The sequence below is a fragment of the Myxine glutinosa genome, chromosome 9 (genome assembly GCF_964187855.1).
Source record: "Myxine glutinosa chromosome 9, kmMyxGlut1.1, whole genome shotgun sequence".
In the NCBI taxonomy this organism is placed as follows: domain Eukaryota; kingdom Metazoa; phylum Chordata; class Myxini; order Myxiniformes; family Myxinidae; genus Myxine; species Myxine glutinosa.
The window spans coordinates 117,965,968-117,973,125 of NC_136269.1; positions in this window are offsets into that span (position 1 = coordinate 117,965,968).

A 7,158-nucleotide genomic window follows, 5' to 3' on the forward strand; every position below is an offset into this window, starting at 1 on the left:
CCACGCTGCGTTTGAAAAGCTCCGCATGCAGGCAAAGTTCAACATTCAACCAGACGAAATGCATGATACCAAACGAGATACATTACCTTCAGAAAGTATTCACACCCTTTGACTTTTTTCACATTTTATGTTACAGCCTGAATTCAAAATGGATTAAATAGAGATTTTTTTTGTCACTGATCTGCACATAATACCCCATAATATCAAAGTGTCTTTTTTTTAAATTGTCGACAAAATAATTTAAAAGGAAATACAGAAATATCAAATTTACATCGCGTGAGTCACTTCTTCGTAGAAGCTCCTTTGGCAGTGATTACAGCTTCGAGTCTTCTTGGGTATGAATGTATCAGCTTTGTATATCTGGATTTGTGGAGTTTCTCCCATTTTTCCTTGAAGATTTGCTCAAGCTCTGCCAAGTTCGATGGGGAGCGTCGGTGAAGAACAATCTTCAAATCTTTCCACAGATTCTCAATGGGATTCATGGCTGGGCTTTGGCTGGGCCACTCAATAACTTTCACATTATTGTTCTAAAGCCATTCCAGTGTTGCTTTGGCTCTATGTTTGGGGTCATTGTCCTGTTGGAACGGAAATCAGGTTTCGGTCAGGTCAGTCTTTTGGGACTGCCACTGGTAATATGAAAGCCAGTGCTTCCTGCCGCATGGTCAGGTTATCGGTGACGAAACGGACACCCATCACTGGCTTTGTTAGTGGGGAGGGTGACTGTGACACCGAGACAGGACCAAAAACAACACCTGGCAAAGAGCGGATGAGCTCCCATAGGGAGCCAATGGAAATCCAGTAAGGAGATGGTGTCTCCAAAAAATACCCATCTGGTTTGGACCGGTTCAAGTCACACCAAAGACTTTTAAAATGGTACGTGCTGCTTCCTTGCTTGAAAAGGATAGGGCACTGATAATGCCCATCGGTTTGCATCGATGAGGAGGAGGAAATTCCTCAAGGAAAGGCACTGTTGAGTACAGTGAGAAAAACAGCGCCATTGTTATGACGTCGCTGGTATCCAGAGTATCCCGGCAAGTGACGGTGGCTGTTTTAAGTGTTTGTTTCGTGTGTGTGTGTGTGTGTGTGTGTGTGTGTGTGTGTGTGTGTGTGTGTGTAACAACAGCAGAATTAAGATCAATCCCTTAATAATAAAAAAACTGAAAGAAGTTTGGCAAATCGTGAACAGATAAATGGAAGAGGACGATCAAGAGGAACTCCCAATCCAACACATGGAAGCAATTCTGGACATGATTGATCATAAAATGTACAAAGAGAAACCTAAAAAAAGTGAATCGTAGAAAAGACAATGATGTCATCAAAATTATGTTTGATAACAAAGGGATGGAAATGATAAATATAGAGAAAATACTTCAACATAAGGAAGTGTGGACTAAACTTCCAGAAACAATACAACACGACCAAGAGTTGTGTACATTTTGGTAAATTCAATTCGGGGAAAGATCTTCAACTACAAGGACACTGTACAATCTATAGATGTGGAGGAATGGTTAAATAACACACGTCATTGTAATTGTGAACATTCCGCATTCAAAGATCCACATCATAAACACGTCATCACAGGTGATCTCAGAATAGTAAAAGATAAAAGATTACGTGCATTACTTACAAAAGGACCAAATTATAGAGAAAATAAAGGAATAAACTGTAATAAAGCAATGGAACTTACAATGATGGGACTGGGTGAATGGATGAAACAACAAATTGATGAACACAAAGTACCAAACACACAAATGGCTTTATGGTTGGAGGAGGTAGAGAAACATGTGAAAAGGAGAGTTGTTGATTTGAAAAAAAAAGTTCGAATCGATAATCCAAAGGCAATTTTAAACAATCCAGAGGCACCTGATTGCTTTAGGCAGCTTCAAACACAATGTGTTATTGTTCCAATTGACAAAGCAAATAATAATATTGCATTTGTATGTAAAACATTCTACATTCAAACACTTTTGGAAGAATTGTGCTTCGACACGGGAATTTCAAAGACCTACAAAATAAGTAACGACAACAAAGCAGACTTGATACAACACCATACAAATCACTCAACGGTGAGAAGACTGCTAGTTCCGGATAAACACCATAAATTACCATTCATTTACTGGATCCCAAAAATGCACAAACACCCTTGTAAGATGAGGTTCATCATCGCAAGTAGAGAATGTAGCTTGAAACCTTTGTCGGGCAGTATTACAGCGGCAATGAAACGAATCTATAAATGCTTTAAAAACGACCATGAAAAAGTGAAGTTTTAATCTGGTATTAAGAAATTCTGGATCGTTGACAATTCCAAACTGGTAATCGACAGTGTCCACAACATTAATAACAAGGGTAAAGCAAAATGTCTTTCAACCTTTGATTTTCCACATTGTACACAAACATTCCACATGACAAGCTAGTAACCGCATTGCACAGAGCAATAGATAAAGCATTTGCAGGAGGTAATATGGTATACATTAATGTATATCAAAACAGAGCACACTGGTCTGTAAAGGATAATAATCAATATTCATGCAGTTAAAAAAAAAGTAAACAAAGAAAGTATTCGATTTCTGCTAAACAACAGTTTCTTTACATTTGGCAACAAGATACTCCGGCAGACAGCCGTGGGTTCAGATCCCAAGATACTCCAGCAGACAGTGGGCATACCCATGGGTTCAGATCGCAAGATACTCCAGCAGACAGTGGGCATACCCATGGGTTCAGATCCCAAGATACTCCAGCAGACAGTGGGCATACCCATGGGTTCAGATTCCAAGATACTCCAGCAGACAGTGGGCATACCCATGGGTACAGATCCCAAGATACTCCAGCAGACATTGGGCATACCCATGGGTTCAGATCCCAAGATACTCCAGCAGACAGTGGGCATACCCATGGGTTCAGATCCCAAGATACTCCAGCAGACAGTGGGCATACCCATTGGTTCAGATCCCAAGATACTCCAGCAGACATTGCGCATACCCATGGGTTCAGATCCCAAGATACTCCAGCAGACAGTGGGCATACGCAGGGGTTCAGATCCCAAGATACTCCAGCAGACAGTGGGCATACCCATGGGTTCAGATCCCAAGATACTCCAGCAGACAGTGGGGATACCCATGGGTTCAGATCCCAAGATACTCCAGCAGACAGTGGGCATACCCATGGGTTCAGATCCCAAGATACTCCAGCAGACAGTGGGCATACCCATGGGTTCAGATCCCAAGATACTCCAGCAGACAGTGGGGATACCCATGGGTTCAGATCCCAAGATACTCCAGCAGACAGTGGGCATACCCATGGGTTCAGATCCCAAGATACTCCAGCAGACAGTGGGCATACCCATGGGTTCAGATCCCAAGATACTCCAGCAGACAGTGGGCATACCCATGGGTTCAGATCCCAAGATACTCCAGCAGACAGTGGGGATACCCATGGGTTCAGATCCCAAGATACTCCAGCAGACAGTGGGCATACCCATGGGTTCAGATCCCAAGATACTCTAGCAGACAGTGGGCATACGCAGGGGTTCAGATCCCAAGATACTCCAGCAGACAGTGGGCATACCCATGGGTTCAGATCCCAAGATACTCCAGCAGACAGTGGGCATACCCATGGGTTCAGATCCCAAGATACTCCAGCAGACAGTGGGCATACCCATGGGTTCAGATCCCAAGATACTCCAGCAGACAGTGGGCATACCCATGGGTTCAGATCCCAAGATACTCTAGCAGACAGTGGGCATACGCAGGGGTTCAGATCCCAAGATACTCCAGCAGACAGTGGGCATACCCATGGGTTCAGATCCCAAGATACTCCAGCAGACAGTGGGGATACCCATGGGTTCAGATCCCAAGATACTCTAGCAGACAGTGGGCATACCCATGGGTTCAGATCCCAAGATACTCTAGCAGACAGTGGGCATACCCATGGGTTCAGATCCGGCCGCTTTGTTTGCAAATTTGGTTCTGCACATGTACAAGTTTGAAGATGGAAGAGATATGTGGAAATGCTGATGAATGCAGAGAATGAATGGGATGGCAACATAGAGAGTAACCCAGTTTTAGGACCGGCAGAGAAGATAACTGAGAAGGAAGTTGAGGAAGCGATAAAAGCAATGAAGAGTAGAAAAGCGGGAGGGCCGACGGGAGTTGTGGGAGATATGTTGAAGGCAGCAGGAAGTTGGGGTGTGAAGAGAATGACAGAGATCTGCAATCTGGTGGTGAAAGAAGGCCGCATTCCATTGGATTGGGAACTGAGTACCCTCGTCCGTCTATACAAGGGGAAAGGTGACCCTCTGGACTGTGGCTCGTATCGAGCGATAAAGTTATTGGAGCATGGAATGAAGGTATTGGAAAGGGTGTTGGAGAGGAGGATAAGGAAGAAAGTGAAGATCGACGAAATGCAGTTTGGATTTATGCCAGGAAGAGAAACGACAGACGCGCTTTTTATTGTGAGGCAGTTGCAGGAGAAGTACATGAAGAGGAAGACGTTCTTTCTTAGGTTTGTTGATCTGGAGAAAGCATTCGATAGGGTTCCACGCGAAGTAGTGACATGGGCATTGAGGAAGTTAGGAGTGGAGGAATGGTTGATCAGAGTTGTGATGGCAATGTACAAAAGAGCACGCACAGCTGTAAGGACGAAGGACGGAAACAGTGGTGAGTTTGAGGTGAAGGTGGGAGTGCATCAGGGGTCTGTACTCAGTCCACGACTATTTGTAGCTGTGATGGAGGTGCTGGCTCAGAACGTAAAGGAGGGTTTACCATGAGAGTTGTATGCAGATGATCTGGTGTTGATGGCGGAAAGTATGGATGGACTGAAGGAAAAGATGAACAAGTGGAAGGAATGTATGGAGACAAAAGGTCTGAAGGTGAATATCGGAAAGACGAAGGTGATGGCAAGTGGTAAAGTATGTGGTGAGGTGGAAAGAACTGGGAAGTGGCCACGTGCTGTGTGCAGGAAGGGTGTCGGAGTGAACTCCATTCAATGTATAATGTGCGCTGAGTGGGTTCATCAAAAATGTAGTGGTCTGAGAGGATCATTAACCAGTGTGGCAGCTACATTCAAATGTAAGGTGTGCACAGAGGGAGCTGCAGATGGAGGAAATGTTGAGTTGGATCTTGGAGATGGTGTGAAGCTGGAAGGTGTGGAAACATTTTGCTACCTCGGAGACATGCTGAATGGAGAAGGTGGATCAGACGCGGCAACGGTTGCTAGAGTGAGATGTGCATGGAAGAAGTTTCGGGAACTGAGTGGCGTGCTGATGAGGAGGGGAGTGGCGTTGAAGCTGAAGGGAAAGGTGTATGCTGCATGTGTGAGAAGTGTTATGATTTATGGGAGCGAGACATGGGTCATGAACGTAGAGCAGCAACGAAGGCTGGAAAGGGTGGAAATGCAAATGGTTCGGTGGGTGTGCGGAGTATCGTTGAGAGAGAGAGAGAGAGAGGAAGACAAATGATGAATTGCGAAAGATGATGGGAATAGAGCCTGTGATTGATGCTTCGAAGAGGAACAGGTTGAGATGGTTTGGCCATGTGTTAAGGAAGGATGAAAGCGACTGGTTGAGAAGAGTGATGGAAATGAATGTAGAAGGAAGTAGAGGACGGGGAAGACCGAGAAAGACTTGGCTGAAGATGGTGGAAGAAGAAATGCGAGCAAGGGGGTTAACAAGGAGAGATGCAGAAAATAGGGCAAAATGGAGAAGATTGTCATGGGGACCGCAAGGCTAACCCCCGCTCTGGCAGGGAAAATGGCCTTAAAATGCATGTTGTTGTTGTTTTGGACCCCTTGGACCTCTTTCGATTTGCACCCCTGAAGACCCTTTGGAACCCAAAACCCTTTAAGAACATTGACGACCCCAAAGACCATTTAGAACTCCTGCAACCCTGACACACTTAAGACCCTTAACCCTTTTGAAGTCCCATAAAACAGACCACACAAACAGCTCTATAGTTTTCTTGGAAAACACCGACTGTTCTTTTTCAGCAAGTAATGTGCAAACTCGACCCACCAGAGGGTCGATCCTTTGCTAGTTATTTGTAAAAATTCAACGTCAATTCATTTTAAATTCCTGAGCTATCTTGTCCCCTTGGATGAAAATATTGAGAGAAAGTAAAACATTGATTTAAACGTCACTTGTGTTCCTCACCACTGAGTGCGGGGCTTTGTTTTGTGGCTCTTCCTCTTGAACCAGGAAGATGGTTCAAATGATTTAACTCCGGCAAACAATAACATCGCAATTGCGACCACCAGGACATCCCAAACTCGGGACATCATTGCTCCCTCCACAGCATCGATCTGGAACATCCATGGACATGGACAAGGGCAGGGACAGGAGAAACGTTTATTACATTTTAAATTAAACTAAACAATATTTTTACAATTCGCTTACAAAATCGAAAACTTGGTGACATAAAAAACAAGATGTTTGTGAATTTTTTTTTCCGGGGAAACTTTATCATCCGTTTTAGAAAAGGGTTTAGACCCAACTTTTCAAGATGCATTTCATCACCATCATCAATCATCCATCATCCATCAGCCCGTTTTCAATCCACTGGACACAGGATGAAGCCCCCATTGAACTCCTACTGGTCATATTGTTTTGGTGACCAAGGGCAGTTTTGCAAGAGGGTTTGGGAAGCAATTTGTGATTTGTTCAGAATGCTGGTGATAACTCGCCTCCTCTTTGTGAGAAACGAGTGCTGGCAGACGGGTCCTCTGGCTTAACGTTCCTCCGATGGTTGGTACACACACTGATGTACCACTCTGCACGTGAAACACCAGGGTGGCAGTTTATGCATGGATCAAGATTCAAACCCAGGTAGGACAGCTCAAGGTGAGTGCGCAACCTACTAAGCCTTGGCAAGCCTGAGTTGTATGTTATCGGTTCTCAATTTGCACCTTACAAACGAGTGCAATGTGTGGTACTAGACCGGGAGCTAAATCTCATAGGGGCCTAGATTAAGGAGTTTGTTCAACATACACTACATAAAAGATTTGACACCATAGGTAGTTCGTTCGTTTCTCTCAGGCCCAGATTACCAGCTCCGTGACAGGAGATGTCATTTGCATTTTCGTTGTCTCCATAGTTACCGGTTTAAACAGCAAAAGTATTTCACAACTACAACTACGTATCTCCTGTCGTGTGGTGTACCTTCCCCG